The sequence below is a fragment of the Aethalodelphis obliquidens genome, unplaced genomic scaffold, assembly GCF_003676395.1.
Source record: "Aethalodelphis obliquidens isolate GAN/ISIS:26980383/991018 unplaced genomic scaffold, ASM367639v1 scaffold3, whole genome shotgun sequence".
NCBI classification, from domain to species: Eukaryota; Metazoa; Chordata; class Mammalia; order Artiodactyla; family Delphinidae; genus Aethalodelphis; species Aethalodelphis obliquidens.
The window spans coordinates 1,385,117-1,406,811 of NW_020837947.1; the positions used below are offsets into that span (position 1 = coordinate 1,385,117).

At 50.4% G+C, this 21,695-nt stretch overlaps 1 protein-coding gene and 1 long non-coding RNA gene across 6 annotated transcripts in view; both read right to left on the minus strand.

Moving 5' to 3' along the window:
- The window catches only part of SMOC2 (SPARC related modular calcium binding 2), a 149,329-nt gene that overhangs the window by 114,562 nt on the left and 13,072 nt on the right, over window positions 1-21,695 (minus strand). The gene's annotated exons all lie outside the window — the stretch shown is intronic.
- Window positions 8,699-20,663, minus strand: LOC113606624 (uncharacterized). Its single transcript, XR_003427646.1, has 2 exons — window positions 12,720-20,663; window positions 8,699-9,189 (listed from the first exon to the last, which is right to left on the minus strand). It is a non-coding gene; the product is annotated as an uncharacterized LOC113606624 (long non-coding RNA).

A 21,695-nucleotide genomic window follows, 5' to 3' on the forward strand; every position in this document is an offset into this window, starting at 1 on the left:
TCCTCCCCGGGAAAATCTGTTGAGCTCTGAGCAGAACAAGTCAGAGGCACTGCTAATCTCCGGGGGACTCATAAGGTTTTCCCACCTTTCTGACAGTGAGGACGTGTTCACTGACCAAAAGGATTCAGATGGGTTCTTTGACCCTTGCAAAGTGCTTCAAGGAAAGTCCAGAGAAATGTTCTCTAGGTGTTCAATTCAGAAAAAGAGTAGAGGGAAGAAATGAAGAGACCGATCCACTATTTTTATGTATTTCTAAGTGAATTAGCACTCTGTACCCCTAAAGTCTCCTAATTAGAACGAGAGACAGGATTACCCTGGTGCCTTACTCCCTGCTGTCCAGCTGCCCGGTTCCAGACCCCGGACTTGACCGGTTCACAAAGAATAAATTCACTCAGAACGCTTAAGTGGAAAAGCTACTCTTAATAACATCTGGTATAACTATTGAACAAACTCGCCAAGATTTCAACCAACATGACTGGAATAAACTCAAACCAAGAAAACAATGAGGTCTATAATGGAAACAGAAACAAAACTTTAATTTAGGATTGTTCCAAAGGCATGAGAATGATTGCACACTCCTAATACCCTGAAGTTACTGAGTCCACATGCAAAATTCCAGAAAGGGGCTACTGCACAGGATCCAATTCCTTCAGGAGTTCTCGTCAGAAAACACAGAGGGGCAAGAACCAGCGGAAACAGCAGCAGCACAAAGACAGCTTAAAACCAGAAGACACGTCTGATGAAAGAGCCGGTTGAAATAGATTTCCTTAGCTGCCGTTTAACCAGAAAAAGGAAACTAGGATTTATATATTTTTTTGAAAATAAATTATATCCACATTGGCAACTTGCTCATCTAGAGCTAATTTTAATGAGCCAGGATTTAATATACCTGGAAATTTGATATTAATATATCAAACTATTATCAGTTTAAATTGTAACACTAATACAGGACCAAATCTTATCATAACGGGGTCCATGCGACAGATACCTTGGCCTTCGTATTTTGAATGCCATTTTCTGAACAGGACTTTTCCTTTGGTTCTGGAAACCTGTCACTTACTTTCAGTTTGTACACCATTCACCAAACATTTCCCTCCGTCACTGTGCAAAGCTACACCACTTCCTGCACAAGGTAAGATTAGGAAGTAAAGGGAATTGGACTTTTAACAAATCTGTACCAATAAGGATGAAAGTTCAAGCCCCTTGTCCTTCAAAGAGGTCACTTCTGAGCACATCCAAATCTCCCACTGGTTTAGTTTTTGTTCAAATCTGTGAAGTCTTCCTTCAAAACTACCTTCACGCAAAGTTATGAAGGACTCAGGAAGATTTCATGCCAAAACACAGAGAATTTTCTCCTAAATAATCTCATTGGAAACTAACAAGCCCTCAACAAGCAAATCAAGACACCTCCCCTCACTGTGCAGGTGGCGACACTGAACCAGAGAAAGATGATGCCGTTAGGACACTGTTTCGTGTAGGGAGGAGGGAAGGCCAGAACACACGGCTGCCTCTCGCACTGTCCACGTTTTGTCCTACGAGACAATGTTATCTCTCAAAGTGTCACTGACCCCACAGCCACCATGGTCACCTCGTAACCAAGAGAGAAGTTCATTTAGATAAACCAACTTTGCTGTTCAGTAACATCATCCCACACTGCGGTTACAATGAAACGTGTAACTGATGTCCAGGCTTGCACTTCGGCCATGTGGTTTCATCCCCATCAGTGGCCTGTGTCACGGGCTTGACAACCCAGAAGGGGGAACATGCCAGGTTCGGATTAACCGCATTTGATGGGCCAGTCGCTGGAGAACCTGACCACTGGCGCCGCTGCTGGTCGTGGGGATGAGGGTCTCCCTTGACGCCTCTGATAGTTCTTGCCTCTAAAATATAAGGTGAACTAAAGGGGATGCAGAGTAGGGAAAATGAAAGTCTTGTGAATTAAAAATAAACATCACGCACGCACGCGCATGCGGGTGCGTGTGCATGTGTGTGTGTGTGTGTGTGTGTGTGTACCTTTAAGAGGATTGGCTCCAGGCCAAGAGTATTCTCCCCTGAACAGCAGATTGAAGCTTTCATTTTAAGTACAGTTGAGTTTTTCGGGTTAGATAGGGAAGGCTCCTTATTTTTGCCTCTGCAAGAAATGTTCTCTTCAAATACAACCTGTCATTTTTCACGTGCAAGTAAAAAAATGGGGGAGACATTATTTTGTTTAAATAAATTCACTGGTAATTCCAGAAGCAAATTCAAAACTAATTAAAATTCAAAGAGATTGATTAATTAAAAGGTATTCAATAAATTAGAAGACTCGCTTCTAAAGTGAGGAAATTAGGTTCATCAGAGAAAGAGAACTGAGGGAGGGTGAGTGGGCGGCCCTAAAATGGTTAAAAGCAGTGTCTCAATTTCCTAACAAAATAAAATTACAATTAAGTCAATGCAAACAGCTCTTCTGCATCTATGTCCATCTGATAAGATTAAAACATTCCTGCAGCTCCTATGTGCAGATAGTTTAACGCAAGTACAGAATTAATGTTTTGGCTTAAGTTTTCATTAAGCATTTTATTGTTATTAGTAATAATAATGTTGATCTTTAGATAGTCACTTGCAGCTCGGCCTGACTCTGGCGGAAGTCGTCCGTGAGTGTTTTAGGGTTAACTGACCTTGTTTTGAAAGACAGGTGCTGTGGACGATCTCATCACAAGACTCTAAACCAGAGGAGCCTCCACCTTCCAGAACCTTCTCAGCCTGTCCGGGTCTCAGGAGCATCCTTTCCCAGTTCTCGCCCTTTACTCTCATCCCACCCTTCAAACATTCTGGAAATAGCTTTTCTACATTATCTGGGCATCCATAACTTCACGTGCACAAGTTCACTTGTGATTTTAATTTTAATAAAGTCAATTTTCTGTCCAGTATTGTCTGTCTCTGGCCTCTTTGGAATTCAGACTCATCCAGCTTCAACTGGACTCAGATGAAAAGCCCTGCATTACGCAGAAACACGATAAGGATGGCCTGATAGGAGAAAGAGATGCGATGGATTGGGCCGACCCACTGTAAATTATACACGATGATCCAGAAATATGTCCTGTTGTCAGAGGTCAACTGCCCAGAATCACATAGGGTCACCCTTCGTAAGGGAAGGCGTGCTCCCCACTCTAAGTGGCCCGTGAACATGCCCAAGCCGAGGCAGCAGGCTCCCCACCATGTCCCACCTACTCAGTCTGAGCAGGGAGTTCAAATCCCAAATACAGCCTCAGCCCAGACCCTGCTGCCACGGTCACAGTGAAGCCGTGGCCACAACACATGGCACTGAGAACCGTGGATGTGGGGTGAAGTGAGGCAGGACCAGCCCTGTACAGCCTGGCATCCCTGCTTACCGACCTGCAGTCTCAAAGCTCCCGGGCCAGTGCCTGGTGACCCAGGTGACAGTTCTCCCTAATTCAAAGCTGATTTCAGCTTTTATAAAATGGGGGCTTGCATCGAGTGATTTCTCGGGTTCCATCAAGTTCACCAGAGTGCCCCCCCCCCATGAACCGTAGAGGAGGTGGCATGAAGGAAGCTCTCTGCGGGGCATCAGCCCTGGAAAGGGGTCACCCTCCACCCTGGAGCCCATCTCCTTCTGGTCCACAGCAGTTACCTCTATACACGTTACCATGGCCTTCAAAGGAAGCTCTCCTGGTTCCCGGCGCCACCCCCCAATATTTTTTACTCTAAAACAGAGTTTTACTGGGAGGGGCTGGGATGACTTGGTTGAGAACCTTATTTCCTCCCCCTACAAGAACATTCAGAAAGCTAAGACTGTCGCCTCGGCAAGGCTGAGAGTTTGAAAGCTAAGGGAAGGGAGTACGTTGTGTAGGTATTATTGTGGATTGAAAGGTGCCCCCCCAAAAAATATGTTCAATCTGAACCCCTAGTACCTGTGAATATGACCTTGTTTGGAAACAAGGGTTTTGCACATAGAATCAATTTAAGATGAGGTTATACTCAATGAGAGTGGACCTCAAACCCACTGACACTGTAGGTTGAATTGTGTTCCCCGGAAAATTTATATGTGAGATGCTAATTCCCATCCCCTCAAGATACGACCTTATTTGGAAATAAGGTCATTCCAGATGCAATCAGCTAAGTTAAATTGAGTCACGCTGAAGGAAGATGAATGAGCCTTTAATCCAGTATGACTGGTGTCCTTATAAAATGGGGAAATTTGGACACAGACATGAGCACGGGGAGATGCCATATAAAGATGGAGGCAGAGATGGGGTGATACACCCACAGGCCTGAGAAGATCAAAGATGCCAATGAACCACCAGAGCCGGAGGGAGACCTGGGTCAGATTCTCCCTCACAGCCACCGAGGGAACGAACCCTGCAGACACCTTGATCTCAGACTGCTCCACCGGCAGGAAAGGAAAAGGCAGAGACAAATGGCAATGAGTCTGCTACGCGTGGCAGAAATCAGTGAGCAGCTGAGGTGGAGAGAAGGGCAGGCGTGCCCAGGAGAGGGGACAGGATGCATCCGGGACAGAGACTGCTGCTCAGGGACAAGACGGATGCCACCTACAGTCTCCTCACAGCCCAGCACAAGCATGATGCCTCCTGCAGGGGGAACGTGCCCACACGGCGGGGGCAGCAGCGGCAGGGAGTTGTCTAAGGGCCCCATGCCCTGGCCGGCAGCGTCCTCTGACCTTCTCAGCCCCCAGCCCCAGCTGCCCACCTTCTATCTGATCCTATGTGGTACAAAAAGGGTAAACCAAAAATGAATGAATGAGTGACCTAAACACTAAAAAGACAAACACTCACTCTCCAGTACCTGCACCTCCCTGGCCTGGTCACAGCCACATCCAAAGCTGGCCAGGACCTCAGGGCACAGAGCCGCCCTGGACGAGGCCCTACACACACGGACGCACCCTGCGGGGTGGTGGAATCAATGCCTTTGTTTATGCTTCTTTTCCAGGAAAAGGCAGCTCTGTGTAGGCTGAGGTCTCACCCTGGACCTTGACTCTGTAATGAAATGTTACAAGCTGTGGATTTGGATGGCAGAGAGTTGGAACCAGGACTGTTGTTTTTGTAAAACAGTGCAGAACCACAATAGAATTCTGAACGAGCTCAACAGGGAATCAGATGGGTTTTCATGGATCAGCCTCCAAAACGCTGTTCCCGATTCATGGCGAATCACGATGGGTTTGGATGCGCTCACAGCCAGTACCGCTGTGGGGAAGGAAGCCACGGGCGCAACTCGGGGATGAACTTGATAGAGAACAGCCCTTTAAGCCTAACAGTATGCCAATCAAACTGTGATCTCAGCGACACTGCTCACTGCGAGTCTTTGAATAAGGAGCAAAGACACAGTGCAGTTCTTTTCCTTAAGTTGTCTTTTTTTTCCCCCTCTCTTTTGCTCCATGGCACAGAGACTGGGGGACTGCAGGCGTCCCATCACACAGAACACAAACAGAAGGTGACGGGGCGTAAAATCTATGAGTCCTGTCCCATGCGGTTGAGGATCAAGACACCGGATGCTTGAGTTCTGCAATTCGGTTGGTTTCAGGGACTTTGGGAATGAAACCCTTTCACTCATTGGAGGAGTCCAGTCCACAGTGAGTGAGCCAGAAACGGCTGGACCAGAGCTGCCAAAACAATAGCACCCACAGGAAGAAGTAAGGGGATCAAGGGGAGGGGATAAATTAGGAGGTTGGGATTAGCAGATACACACTACCATACGTAAAACAGATAATCAACAAGGACCTACTGTGTAGCACAGGGAACTCTACTCAGTGTTCTGTAATAACCTATCAGGGAAAAGAATCTAAAAACGAATAGATATACGGGGCTTCCCTGGTGGCGCAGTGGTTGAGAGTCCACCTGCCGATGCGGGGGACGTGGGTTCGTGCCCTGGTCCGGGAGGATCCCACGTGCCGCGGAGCGGCTGGGCCCGTGAGCCGTGGCCACTGGGCCTGCGGGTCCGGAGGCTGTGCTCCGCAACGGGAGAGGCCACAGGAGGGAGAGGTCCGTGTACCGCAAGAAAAATAAATAATAATAATAGATATATGTGTATGTGTATATATATATATATATATATATATATCTGAATCACTTTGCTGTACACCTAAAACTAACACAACATTGTAAATCAACTGTACTTCAATTTAAAAGAAAAAGAAAGAACTACAGGCACATAGAGAAAGGAAGAAGTAAGAAGGTCAGTTATGATAGCATCCGAGGCAGGAGCCGCCCAGAATAATCAGGAAGGAGCTTCCTCACTCTTGCCCCAACTGTCCACGTGTCCTGGGGCTCAGTCGTGTGGGCTTCGGATCGCTCAGAATATTAGAAAATCATTCTACTATGTGGAGTACTCTTGAATTTGATGAAGAGCCACATTGCCTTTCGAACTTCATTGCTAATACACGGAAACCACGAGCACCTTTAATGTATTGACTCTTCACCCTATGGAAGAGAGGTGTCTTAAAATGCAGTCTATAAATACATTTTAATATGTTCATAAATGATCAGCTATACATAATAGTATTGCCAGGACTCGCAAATATAAGTCAAGTATTGTATCTTAAACTGCAAATTAATGGCAACACCATTTATAAACCAGGGCTGCTCAAAACCAGACGCTGCACTTCCTCAGATGCTCCTGACACCCGTCTCTGGGCTCAGATGGACAGAGACACGCTCAACATGGCAGCACCTGAAACTCCAGTGGGGCGGGGTGTCGAGGAAAAGCTCTCTGCCTCAGGTGAACCCCCTTCCCCGTCTGCCTTGCCAGTCGCAGCACCGGACTAGGAGACCCCATTCAGCACATGGCCCTCGACCCTCCTTCAGAAACACTCATTTTAAAACCACTTTCCCACCCACGTCATGATGCCATGCTGGCCGCTTCTGCAAGGGAAGATCCTGCACTTCTCTGGGGACTCACTCAGACTCAGGCTACCCTAGCCACGGTCACATCCCCAGCTACAATATCCTTTATCCCACACAACCCATCTCTCCAGCACATCGGTACAACCGGTGCTCTGGCCTCTACCCTTGTCCCTGTGCTCCCAACTGGCCTGAACCCCGGAGGCCAGGAACTGTGGCGGGTGACTCTTGGACGTCACCCCCAATATCCGTCAACGGGTGGGCATGCGGCAGCTGTCGAGGGCCCCACTTTGCTTCGCAGGTCTTACAGGCCATCAGAGGCATGGCAGGCCTGAGATCCACTCAGCAAAGACTCACGCGTTCCCACGTGCTCAGTTATTCTGGGGGAGAAAATGGGAGAAGCTGGAGCAGTAACACGTGGTCACTGCGTCCTGAGAAGGTCCACCTGGGGTGGGGCGCGTTGCAGAACATGCAATGCTGGAGACTGTCAGGTAGCTCTGCTGTGTGTTCTGGGTTTCATTGGGAGTAGATCCCAAAAAGGCAAGTATATTTGGAGATAACTCTTTAGAACAACACAGGAAAGTACTTTCCCTGAGTTCCCTCCCAACACGTTCACACACACACACACACACACACACACACACACACACACTTCCACCAGCTGCCACCCAACCTCAAACAGCCAGGACTCACAGACAATATGCAAAACCATTCTTCATCATTTCTTGTCCCATCATCTTTTTCCTTTCGGGCCTCGAGGTATCCCAGAAGAAAGCCCAAAGCTTCCAAGCGTGCTTGTCCGTTCTCGCAGCAGAAAAAGGAAGTTAGAAAAATACCAACTGGTCAAACTTTCCAGGGGAGAGAAACAGATGACTGGAAGTCCAGCTAAGCACACGTCTAATAATAAGGATCATGTGACAAGCCCAAAGTATGCATTTCCAGGCTCCGCAAATTGAAAAGGTGACGAGCAGGGACTTGGAGGCTCGGCGGGGGAAGGGCAGGGTGGGCTGTGGTCGGTGATCTCAGAGGCGGTCACCATGTGCTTGAGGTTTGGCCATCGAGCTGAGCGATTCCGTTCCGCCGTGGAGCTGGAGCGTCCACAGGAAGGACGGTCCTTCCAGGATCTGGGCTCATCTGCTCCTAGGCCACACGAGGATTTGAAAAGTGCAGAATCACAGGAAAATGAAACTGCCGAGCCCGGAGCCTTTAACGTGAACCGACCTTAACTGAGACTCGACACGCATCTAATTTAATGCAACTCTGGTTAAACGTCTGGAGTCGTCAGTGTTACTGCAAACAGGAGCCTATAATGAACACAGATTCTTAGATCAAAAACCGAGGGAAATCAAGCTGCTGATTCCGAACTTTCAGGAGTGCTTTGCTTCGGTCCGTCCCATCGGTGCCAAACGTTCCATCTCACAGAAACCCTGGCTAGTTCTACGCTCTGTATTAGAGACCTTTACAATCCTGAAGCCCAGGAATCCCACATCCAAAGTACATGTGATGAAAAACACCAGAGGAGCACAGAACTATGCAGGCACAGCACTGCTCACTGCAATACTATTTTAATAGCAAAATAAATCGGAAGGAAATGAAATATTCAACGATAGAGGTTTGGATAAACAACTTACTCTAAATCCATACAACAGAAATGTGTTAATCCATTAAAAATCATATAAAAGAGGTAGAACATATTTTTAAACAAAATTATTTAAAATGAAAATGTAGAACACGATCCCACGTTTACATACACACACACATATACATATATACCCATATCCAGCACACACACACACACACACACACACACAGCCTAGATGCAAGACTGCAAAATGTCAGTACTGCAAAGTTGTATCACTGTTTAATTCCTAGGCAACAGTATTACAGGAAACTGGTACTTTCCTCATGTGCTCTTTTATCTTCAAATTTCTATAGTGGACCTGAGCTACTTTTTAAAAAATTATGTTTTATGTATTTTATTTTTAACTTATAAAACACTTAAAATCTACTGAAAGTGTATAACTATATGCCCATCACCCAAATAGACACGTCAATAATAAAGAAAGAAAAAAGAATGAATTATGAAAAACAATAGCAGAAAGTAAATACCCCAAACACCTAATAAGACACAGAAAACGTGTTCTATGCCCCTCGGACAAGCTTAGATGTCACTTTCTCGTCTAATGAGTGACTGATCACATATAACGAAAACCGGGGGTCGAAAACAAATTTCCACCATGACTATCACCACCGTGTCTGTGTTGACTCCCCCGATTCTGAAATGTAGTCAAGACTCTCATGCACTTCCAGCTGCCCTCTGCACAGTTTAGGACAGCTAAAAACAAAATAAAACAGTTTGGATCAGAAATACTTAAATTCCTGGACTTCCCACCTGTGTGTCTTGCATCCATAAAACTGAAACAACAATCCCTTCTCCAGGGCACTGGCAGGAGGTTTAAGGACACCAAACCTGTGAAGGGTCAATGTGTACGGTCACTCAGCAGACAACAGTCGTCACATCCTGACACCTCAAGGTCACCCTGTCCCAAGCCTCCCCTCCTCCCACCTGTCCACCTGGTCAAGGGCCCCAGCCCCACCATGGATGACCTCTACGTGCCTGGAGGGACCAACGCCCCGACCCCTTTGCCCCCACCCTCTCCAAGCCCACCCCCCCCTCTCCTGCCTGCGCCTCACCCCTCTGGTCGGTACAGGCAGACTGTGGTTTACTGTGCCGTGTGGATGCCGCAGTTTTGATAAATTGAGGGTTTGAGGAAACCCTGCAACAAGAAAGGCTATCAGCGCCATTCTTCCAACAACATTTTCTCACTTTGTGTCTCTGCGTCAGTTTGGTAATTCTCGAAATATTTCAAACTTTGTCGTTAGCATTATATTTGTTGTGTTTCTGTGATCAGTGATCGTTGATGCTGCTACTGCAACTCCCTGAAGGCTCAGACGATGGTTCGTATTTTTTGAGCAATAAAAGTATTTTCATGAAAGTGCACATGTTGCCTTTTTAGACATACTACTACTTCACACTTAATAGGCTACAGTGTAGGGTAAACATCACTTCTATATGTGCCTCACTTTGTTGTGATAGTCGCCTTATTGTGGTGGCCTGGACCTGAACTGCAGCACCTCTGAGGTGTATCTTCACCTCCTCCCGGCCCGGCCACTGTCCTTCCCGTGCCGAGCCTCCGAGCCCGGGTGGCTGTGTGCGGCGGGTCCGGGAGCCTCCCGGGGCTCTCCCCGCCCCCCACGTACCCTCAGCCTCCTGCCCACCCCCTTCCCAGCAGGCTCCTCGTCTCCTCTCCCCAAGGCTTCCCTGGATCTCTTACAGGACTGGCCACTGGTTTGCACACCCGACTGGCGGGTGGGACAGCGGGCACTCCCCTGGGAGCCACAGGCTGGAGCCGGATGGGCAGAGCCTATCCATCGGCAATTCTGCGTGCCCCGGGCACGTGGCAGTCGTTTCACAGGCGTCTCAGGAATAAACAAGTAAACGAGTGACCGTCATCCACGTCTGGAGGGGCGAAAAGGCTTTCCCGGGGGCCATCCCTGGAGCTTCCCCGGAACCTGCCCAGAGCAGCATCGCGTTCACGGTGCTGACCAAGAGCTGAAGAGGCTAACAGGCCAAAGTCACCCAGCGACAGAGCCAGGACGTGACCTTTCTGATTCCAGTCTCTCTGGGGTTTCTTACACGGGAAACTATCGGATGAAATTCTGTACCATGAGTGTCGACTCAACATACAGTAAGCGCATCTGAAATTACAGTTACATCTATCCTACATTCTCTTTTCTTTAAAGATGTATCTGAATCCTTAGTCCTATGGCTAGAAGCTAGTTTTCTATCATTTAAAAGTAACACTTTAATACAACCCAGCAACGTAAGAAGCCGCACTCCACAGCCTGAGCCTCTTCAGACACGTCCATGGCCAAGTGCTGAGAGTTAAGATGCCCCCGGAGCTGAGCTGCGTAGCTGATACCCGGTCACTTGCTCCACGTTTTCTAAATCCAACAACGGCGCCAATAACTAATGCTTTCTGGGCCGTGACCCTAGGCTGGTCACATGCTTTGTCACACGTACGCATGACACCCGCAGAGTTGTGCAGTGCGCAGCCTGTGTGACTGTGCACGGCGGCCTCAGCCACGCAGAGACCAGGGAGACAGTGGGACTACTGTGGGACAGTGGAATTTGGCTGGACAGAGACACTTGGAAACACTTGGAGTGCAGGTGGTATTAAACGTCCTGTGTGGTGCAGCTTTACCGGGAGGGAGGGCGTGGGGAGGCCAGAGGGCCCCGCCCAGCACCAGGCAGACAGACAGAGAGAGCTCAGCACAGGAGGGGAGGACACAAAAGACCAGGCAGCGCTGGGACACAGTCCAGGAGCGGGTGGCGGCCACAGCGGCCAGCAGGATGCTTGGTGACAAGGAAGCTGTGTGCTCATCCAAGGTGCCCCAGAGCCCCCCTAACTCAGGACCGGGGCCCAGGGGGCCGTCAGCATCACCCTCCCCCGGGCACAGACACACAGAGCCAACGCTCAGGAAGGGCGGCACAGTGGCCCAGCCGGGCCGCCCTCCTCCCGGCCACCTGCCGCCCCTCCCCATGCCGCTAAGCGCCCATGCGTGGGAAGGAGGCCTCAGCCAATCCAGGAGTGCAGACACGGTGCGGGGGACACACGCGGCACCCCGATCCTGACGAGGCCTGGGCTGTAAGTGTGTGTGGTGCTCAGACACACACACTCACTGGGGTGCACTCACCCCGTTACAGGACACTCCCTACCTACAGCGTGAACTGATGAAGGACCATCAGCCGGGCACGGCCCCCACCGCCCAGTTCCCAGGGGGCGGGGCTGGACACGCCACACCCACCTCCCAGCTGCCCTGCTGTCCCCTGAGCGCCAGGGTCCTGGGCCCGCCGCGTGGCCCCTACCGCACAGCTCCGCGAACTTCCAAAGGTTGCGCAATCCAGCCAGCCGGTGCCTGGGGGCCGCTTCAGGGAGACTCGGGGTCTACGTAGCATTCTCCTTCGAGAGAAGCGTGAGAGAGAAGCGCGAGAGGCCTAGTCCGTCCTCTCCACCCGGGAGAGGAGGCGGGAAGGGTCGGTGCTGAGCCCCCAGACTCACTAAAGGGACCCAAATATCAAGAAAGGCCGTGATGCAGGACAGGAGCCCAGCCGGTCAGCAAGGAATCACATCGCTGTGACTGTGGGCCCTGACCTCTGAACCCGCGATCTCACTGTCCAGGTGAGAGCGCAGGACTTCACATCTCGGACACCGCCCCCCACCCCCGGCACCTGCTCAGCAGGTCGCCATCCTTGGCCCCCGCCCCGCCCCCCAGAACCTGGCAGCACCTGGACTGTAGTCACGCTGAGGTGTCGAGATTGGACTGACAACCCCACACGCCAAAGCACGTTTCCGCCAGAAGACAGACAGTCCTGCCGTCTTGGGCAAGAGCCGGGGGAGAGTTGAAGCCTGTCTGGGTGCCTGAGTCACCGCCTGCCCAGGTGCCCTGAGATCACCCGCCCGCCTGCCCGTGATGCCCACAGGACAGAGGAGACCGTCCGGGGCAGAGCAGAGGCGAGGGAACCGCTTCCCAACACGCAACACACACTCCGGTCCCGGCCTTTTGAATAAGCGGTGAGGACTTCTCCGCTGACCCTACAGTAGCTGTGAAAAATGGAATGTGGAAAAATGGCTTTGTTCCTGGGACAGTGACCTCCTTCTGCAGCCTGGCCTCATTCAAGCCTTGGAGGGCAGGATGCCTGTATGTCTGCTGTCTCATGAGCGACGAGATCTATGATGGTATCTGTTTGGCAAAAGGCTTATACTGTTAGTAGCAAATCAGGATGCCCGAAGGCAAAATCACCTTGATGTGGAAACTTCCTTGCCCACAAGCAGGAGGCAGGGTTACCCTGAACAGCCCACATCCAGGATCCAAGGTGGGAGCCTGTGGTCCACCCTACAACATGCATCACATATCTTCAAGGCTTTTAAGGATGATTTGTAAAGTGGAAATCACAGTATTATTATAAAATAAAGTAGATACAGCAGAATGTATATATGATGAACTCTCAGCATCTCACATTTGGTATTTTTCTTTTTTGATATTTTGGTAAAAATTATCCCGGAAGTGCCTCAAACGGCCACGGAAGAGAAAATTCAGACTCCTCGCTAATTTTCAGGGTCTTGGCCTCTGTGGCCTCAGCTGCAACAACTATGGCTTCATTAAGAAATAAAAGGTCAGAGAAACACTTCATCGAATACTGGAATAGAAATATCTTTCCAAGTTTGGCCATCCCCGTTCAACGTAAAATAAAGTCATGCCACAGGTGGCCAAGTTTAAAAATTGGAATTTTTTTAAACAATAAACTATACAGATATGGCAAAACAGGTTAACTGGCAGATCATTTTTCTTGAAAAAGAAAAGATGCCATACATCTAGAAGACTTTCCACAGAACTAATGTAAGTCGGTGATTCTCAAACTTTGGTGGCCTTAAGGATCATTGGAGATTCTGCTTCAAACAGAGCATGTCTCTACCCTGCAGACCTTCACTCGGGACCGAGAGTGGGTGCAAATCCACAGTTCTGTCTGGCACAGTGGGTGGTCAGCCTTGACTCGCACTATGAGAGATTCTGCACGAAATCACACACACGGTCACTTAGAAAGGCCAATTTTGAGAAAATGAATATATTTAAAATTCCGTATGTATTTCCTATGAACAGATCAAGCTCAGAGAAAATTATTGTTTCTAATTTAGTCCTCCATCCCAAAGACAAGGAGAAGAGACATAAGCACAATTTCATTGAATGAACTGGAAATTTCCATTCAATTTTCTTGAAGAGATGAGAAAGCATTTCTAATGAGACTGCAAATTGGGAATCTTGGCAACATTCAAATGTGGTAAACGGTCTTTGTCTTTGAAATGTCATCTGCAGTGACCAGCGAAGCCAGTAGGGACCAAATGCCCTGCTTATTTTTACCACAAAGGCGTGCGATGTGGCTTTTGGTACCGGTCTGAACTTGCCTATGCTCTGAATTGCTAGTTTATTGATTTCAGGACACCGTTTACAAAAAGAAAGGTCTAGAAAATTGCTTCTGTATTCAAATCCTGACCCTTAGAATCCTACTGCTCTTCTACGCTCAACCAACCAAATCTTCACGTTTATATAAACTAGTGACCCAGGACCTGTTTACAAAACACGCTCAATTACCCCTCGCAAAACCTGCCTGCTGTCGGTCTTGCCAAATGTGCCTCGCTGGGGAATGCACTGCTCTGGGATTTCTGAGAGAATAAGGCAGGGCGTAAGCAGAGACAAACCCTGGAAGACACAGCTGTTACCCCGGGATAAGATCCTTCTAGCAGTCGGCCGCAGAAGAGCCAGCCCACAGTTAGGGAGAGGAAGCGTGGCCCCTGGGAGGCCTGGGGGCTGCCCTGGCCCTGCTCTGGTCCTGGAGCAGCGGAAGCCCGAGCCCGGGGATGAGCAGGGCCACCAGGGAAGGGCACCCAGACCCGCATTATGCGATCAGCACAAAACACTAACTTCTAAGACTCTATTGACTACGGTTTCCTTCTGAGACACGGGAGAGCAGAATCATCAATAAAACTGCTTGACTTGTTAAAATATTAATACAGCACTTGGGAAACATGTAGCCTGTGATGCAGACATGAGCTTTGCGGTTAGAAAACTTCATCATCAGCACCAACGCTCAGTGATTTTAGTGGCGTCCCTCCCTGCAGGACCTCGGCTCCCAGAATCACGGCAGGACCCTCAGGGCCCTGACCTCACACGTTCCGTATCTGCTCTCAGCCCCTGGGACGTGAAAGCCCCAGAGCTTCTCATTTATCTGCCTGGAGACAAACACGGGTCAGTATTCCAAGCACTTTGTTTCCAGCTCCTCATTTTCTTCTGTGTTGTTGATACTGATTCAGGGAGTGTCTTAGTTAAGCCAGGGAATGTCAAAGGCTGCAAACCTTCCAGCTTCCTGGAGTGGTTTTCAGGAATAATTACCAATGAAATGCATCCATTAAACGACCAAAAAAACATAATTAGTGGTGCTTCGTCAGAAACATAGAGTAGCTTACAACCTTCTGCTGTAGTTTCATCACGTACCCAGTAAACCCTTTCACATAACAGGCGTCACACTGAATTTAAGCAAAGTCTAAATAAGAATAATACCATGCTTAGCAGATCAAAAGGAAAAGCAGCCTTGGTCCATAGGAAAGGTCTGAATAAACTCAGGAGGGGGGCATCTGACAGCAAAACACAACTGTTCACAACAAGGTGAGCTAAGCCTAGTTCACCTGCCATGAGACGCGTGCGGACGAGACATAAGTCCTATTCGGTTTGAACCTTTGGCTCAGGACGGAAGGCTGCAGCCGCAGGGGATTGTAGGAGCCTCACCCACACAGGGGTGAACAGGGCATGTGCGCCCGCATCCAGGGGTGAAGAGTCCATCCTTAGGACAACGGCCGGAAGCACACGCAGGGCGTGTGCACAGGACCCGAAAAACGTGCTTTCTCCTCCAGACCTTGGTTCCCTGACTCTGAATGAGAAAAGTGGCCTCCTGGTTCACAGATCCAGCAGGTGGTGACCCAGCCACGGTCACGTTCACCCTTCCCTCCAACGCTGCCCAGAGGTCCTTTCAGCCCCTCCCCACCAACACCACAGGCCCCGAATTCAGCCCAGGCGGCTGGCTTCGGGGGGCACCCCACTTTCCCAAGGACCCCAACTTCATCTCATTTCATATCAGGCTTCACAAAACATGTTCTTTGAACAAAGAATGTCGAGGTGAGAAACGAGTGCGGTTTTTAAAGCTCACAGAGCCATGAGGTCACCGGTCCACCGGCAGCCGAGTGACCCTCTGCCCCAGGCGGCACTGACCACAAACCCTCTTTCAGCTGACGGCCCAGCAGCGTCTGAACCTTGACAACTGGAGCACATCTCTCCACGGGAAGCCCAGCACTTCTGCGGGGGGACTCAGAAGTGTCCGGAAGTTAAGAGCAAGCTGGCCTTCGGTCTGGAACCGAAAGAATTTTTTAACAAAGACTCCGCAAAGTGACAGCTGCCGGATTTATGCCTGCTTTTTCCTGAGTAGAAAATATATAAACCCATGAGGAAAATCATTTTTATTAAAAATAGAAAAGAATGAGGGTGTTGAAGCTTTGGCAAATAGCTTACTTTTTTGCAGAATAAATGAAGCGGCAAGACACTGGCAAGCTAGCGATGGGGGCGGGCAGCTAGCGCTGATAAATGCAGTGATGGGGAGGGCATCTTCCAGACATAAGCAGCCCACCCTTCGGGCCGGGCTTTCCTATGGGCTGGGGAGCCCTCGCCCTCCTCAGAGCACTGGTCCCGTCTACGCAGACCATAGCACCCTTGGGGTCCGGGTGACCTGACCGCACGACGGCAGCTAATCCACCTTGGGATTAGCTTGAAGGGACTTCAGGCTTCTGGGGAGCTTATCTGCAATTTCGCTCTCTGGTACTTTCATGCTCTTTATTCTTTTCCCAAACGATTTTCTTTAACACAAAGTTATCCCAGAGATACCTTTTCTATGATGGTAGAGTAAAGTTAACTAGTACGGTCTGGAGGGAAATCTGGAAACCTACAACATAGGACTACTTACAAGTTCAATAATCAATGTGTAACAGTCTGTTACACATTGGATACAGGATATCTGCAGGGCCGTCTACTTGTGGCTGGTGGGTACATCATGCCAGTGGTATCTGACACTTGGGTTTCTGAACCTTACATGGAATAGGTAGGTTAGAAAACAGTGGGAACGGAATATTCACAGAACTGATTATGTCTGAGCCAGGCACGTGCTGATCACCCCCAAGTGTTGGTTTCCTTCTTGGAGAACCTGTCTATTGCTCCACAATGACAATACCACACCCAGACGGCCCTGGAGAGCGGCCCTGTGGGTGGATTTTGGACACATGACAGTTAATTGTCTAGGAAGGAATTAACTGCAGGGCCAGCTCCCAGAGCTGTTATCAACGTGGAAGCAGATTTTAAACACCAGGGATAAACTGCCGCACAGCAGGGCCCAATCCCAGCTCTGTTTCGCCGGCCCCACCAGGGGAAGTCTCCGTCCCCACCCTCGTGCCACCCCATCGGGTGATGCCATCTGAGCACACGCCCTGGGGCCCCGCCTGGCCCTCTGCCGTGCCCTGAGGTCGTCTGAGAAGTGTTAGGAAAGACAAAAGTTTTCAGCTCGGTGCTTTCCCAGAGTGCAGGGTATTACCCAGCAGGACATTAATCTTCGAGCCTGTCCAGACGCCTCACTTCATTTCATCAAATTTACCTCCTTCTGGGGGTACATTCCTTCCCCAAGTCCTCATGTCCCTTCATATTCTGATATCAGATGCCTTCAATCCTCTACCTGCATCAAATGGAAAAATCAAACTACCGGACTTTAGGAACCTCTCAACCACTGGAAATCACGGCTTTTCCCTTTAGATCACTAGGGAACACTCTTCCCGTCTGCTAGAACGCAGAACGGTCAACAGACGCCACCTCAACCACCGACCCTGTTTCACTCTGCCGAGAACTGCAAAAGCACCTCAGCTTGATGTCTTCACGATGAACGTGTCCACGTGCTACAATGAGATTATCCTTACGGTAAATATAGGGGGAGAAAAGGGGCGCATTATTTAATATTATGCAGGCCATTTCCCCCTGCATTTTGATATTTTCTGTTTTCTGGTTTGGGTCAGTGGAGTATGTTAAGGGCAGAGAACCTGAGGCCTGGGTAGACGGGGAGGGCGGTGGTGACCCCCTGAGGACACAAGGACTCAGAAGCACATGTCCCTGGGGTCCCACGTCTGTTTTCCACAGGAATGGGACTCAAAGAGCACCCTCAGATGAACATGGGGACCTTTGTACCAGCGGCTTTGTACTATTACAGGTAACCTACAACGAGGTCATCTGAATCTGGCTACTGCAGGAAGATCGGTTTCTCCTACTTCCCCATCACCCACCTGGCCCTTCTCCAAGGGTACTTCCTGTTCTCAGTGCCTCGCAGTGTCAGGACACCACAGCCTGAGTGCACAAGACAGCCAGGGAGCACCTGAGCTCAGGTCTGTCCCACACGGGTGCCTCTTCAGTGAGCCTTTCCCCCCATGTCCTCTGAGCCCACCGTGCACTCCTCTCCCCTACCGTCCCTGGTGGGCAGTGGAGTCGGTCATCAGAGCCCCAGTGGGAGCCTCGTGTGTGTCCAGCACCATGACTGGACGGGGCAGGCGAGGCCTGGGCCACGAGGGACCCGCTGGGAGGGAGGACAGGGCCCAGCCCTAGCTTGAGGAGTCCCAAACCTTCAAACCAAGGCCACCTGGGCAAGGCCTGGGACAGAGGGAGCACGTCTCGCAGAGGAAGGACCGTTCAATCCGCAGACACCAGTGCGTTCCTGACTCACGGCAAAGCCAAGCTTCCCCGAGGACAACCTATCGTAGGTCGATCGGCACGAACTTCATTACACTTCAGGGCACTGGACCCCTAGGTCACCCAAGAAGCAGGCTACCCTGATGGGCTCTGGGGACCCGTGTCACTCAGGCCTACAGTGAAGGGGGCAATCAGAGGATGAGTGGGTGTGGGCAGGGCACAGCTCAGGCCTCTTGGTCAGCTGGACAAAACCTGCCATGGGATCGTCTGTAAGGGAAGCCGTGCCCAGGCGAGAGAAAGCAGGGGTGGGTGGTGGCCAACGGGACCACCCTTCTGAGAAACCAATGTGTCATCTCAATGCCTATCACGTCCTGGACCTGGAACATCACAGCTTCAAGTACCAGCGCCTAGAAAACAGCAGGACGGCCTGAGCACCCTATACACATGCGGAGAGCCAACATCATGGGAGGGGGCGTGTTTCCAACACCTCTTGCCAAGCTTCCCATTGGACGTGTCTATCATTTGCTAATTTACCCAATTTAACGATGAGAACTGTAGGTCTCCATGTAAAGATGGATTCTGTGGAATTAAAGGTGCAGATTCTACTGCATGAAAGGTGCTACTACAGCAAAGATTTTAGTTAACATCCAAAATGCTTTCAATTGCACTGAAACTCAACATCAGGCTCTTACTAAATATCGAAAGGAAGCATTAGACGTGGAGCACAACAGCCAAATGAAAAGCCACCAGATCAACCCTTCCTTTGCCTCCAGTGAAGGGGAAACACACCCACAAGTTACCCTGCATACCTTGCTCTTAGGTCTTCTCTAAAAAGCGCCTAAGATCTTACAAGAAATTCTTTGAAATTCACAGTGGGCTCAACACCATCGGGGATGCAATTAGGTTTTCCTTATCCTTTCAACCACACACCGCGTAAGGCATCCTGGGGACACGTGCAGGGCTCGTAGAGTCGGAACCAGGGTCCGAGGGGCTCCTCCAGCCCCTCCTTACGTCCTCCAGGGCACAGGTCACTACTTTGTCACGTACCCAACGTTTCATCCAAAGAAAAGCCACAATGACATTCACAAAATTTTGCATCTGTTAATTTTAAGCAGTAGTGTCTCTGTCTATTACCACGTTTCTACCAAAATCAGTTCTTTATAATAATGAATGTAAGACACGAGGAAGATTTAGATGCTGAAATCATTTTTGTTAAAATCTGGCATTAAATTTCACTTTAAACATTCAGCCAGCAGAGGCGGGTGTCAGAAATCGGGGGACGCGGAGTCCAGACACCTGGGCTGCACACCTGGCTGCCCCCAGCAGCCAGGGGCCTCAGGGCTCTCCTTATAAAAGGAAGGGGCTGATGAACAGATCCCCAGAAGCTCCCTCTAATTCCCCAGTCTCCTGAGAAGGAGATCCCGTCATTTCTTCCTAAGAAACTGCTTGGGGGACTGGAGTTTAGGGGTTATTCCATTTGAGGAGCCCTAGGGTGTTTCACTGTACGCGTCTCAAGCACGCATCGCATGGGTGTAGCCTTGTAAGTATGAGGCACGTTAAGTGCACCTGAGAAAATCTTCTGTGCTATCAGTAAACCAGAGTGAACTTTATCTTATTTACAATTAATTAAAAGGTATCTTCAAAGGGTCTCTGAAGAGTTTAAAATCTCAGCGAGAGAAACATGGATCAATCAGGACAATAAAAGCCAAACACCTGCCATTTGAAAGCTACGTGTGACTCAGACACCAGGAAACGAAAGGACAGGGAGGAACAGCCCGGGAGACTCGGGGCTGCTCCCACCAGGACACCTCCTAGGCAAACACCCAGGCAGCAAACAGCCCGACCCAGGGCCCAGCCACAGGTCCACGGCGCCCACGGCCCTCCCTGGGGTCGTCCGACATGTGACTAATTCCAAGAACTTATCTTCCAAGGATCCCTTTGGGGAATGTTCCCTGCAGACGCCGCAGCAAGCTTCCCACCCATGACCCAGAGTCCTCGTCCGAGGACCCAGTGGAATCAGCCACAGACACTCTGGCCGTGGCCGGCCAGGCTCAAGCCTCTGGCCTGAGTGCCTCACTCAACAGAACCTGAGCTGAGAGCACCTTCTTACATGAGCCCTCGTGCCAGGAGCTAACCCGGCCCAGGCAGGTTGGCTTAATCACCCGTGTCCCAAGTTCCTCATCTGCAAAATGGGAAGAACTGAGCACCCACTGCATGGGGAGCGGAGGGGCGGGAGTCAGCACGGGGCAGGGGGGTGTCACTGCGAATGAGGTCTTGGACGCAGGAAACGTCACCTCCACCCTGACCTCCACGCTACCAACCACAGCAGCGGGAGCCCTTCACAAGCTCCCTAAGTTAAACCGCTGCACCGTGCTGACCCCCGAGCTGCACCCAACAAACGAGCTCTAGTTATAAGAGGAGAAGGGTAATGATAACACACAACTACACAACAGCTGTGTATCGGGGAATGCATACAATACGCAACATTGTATACACAGCAGTTGTATATCGTGTATACAACATTGTACACACAGTTGTATATTGGGGAATGCACACAATATACAACATTGTATACACAATATACAACTGAAGACCCCTAGCTTTCTGCTCCTGCATGTGGAGTTGGCCTGACCGACCACAGGGTCAGGAAGGCCTCCTGGGGAAAGAGCTGGTGTTTGTGGAGAGCGAGGGGCAGAAGAGAGCAAAGGCCCGCAAAGCACAGGCTCGCTGCAGGCGTCAGGCGAGGCTGCAGCAGAAGGGACGGCACGCGGCGCCTCCACGCCGGGAAGAGCCAGGCGGGGGGAGGGCTCCTGGGGGTGCTGGTCCAGCCCGGGGCCTTGCTTCCCTCCCCGGAGCCGGACTCTCTGCCAGAGCCCCAGGGGGGACAAGGTGACCAGGGCAGCCTGGGTCACCCATGTGGTGACAGAAAAGGACAGTCCGCCTCCTGCAGCACTGGAGGCCGAGCCTGTGGCTCACCCAACGCTCCAGAATCCGCAAATCCAGGAACCACAGCCGGAGTGGTGGCCCCTGAGCCCCAGACCCCCAGGATGGGTGGGCACCGTGAGACCACCGCCCCCGGGGAGGCCGGCCAAGTCCTCCTGCCGTGACCACTAGTCACCTCTGAGGACCAGAGACGGGGCCGCAGCGAGGCGTCCTCCTGCACCAGAGCCGCGACGTCCTTGTCTTTGGGACACACCTGCAGGATCTCATCATCACAAGGTCCCTCCAGTCTTTTCCAAACAAGTCCTAGAGGCCCGAGTTGTCCTAAATCCCACATCCGAGTGTGTCTCATGACAGGACCTACAGTGTCTATCAGAGAAGGACAGCAAACCCAAGGCAAGGGAGCCAGGAACAGCTACAATGAGAGACGAAACAGATCAGGGATGCTCCTCTTAGACCAAAGGGAAGAGAAGGAGAGAGCTTCTGGAAAACCAAAGCTTCTGGAAAAGCCAGCGC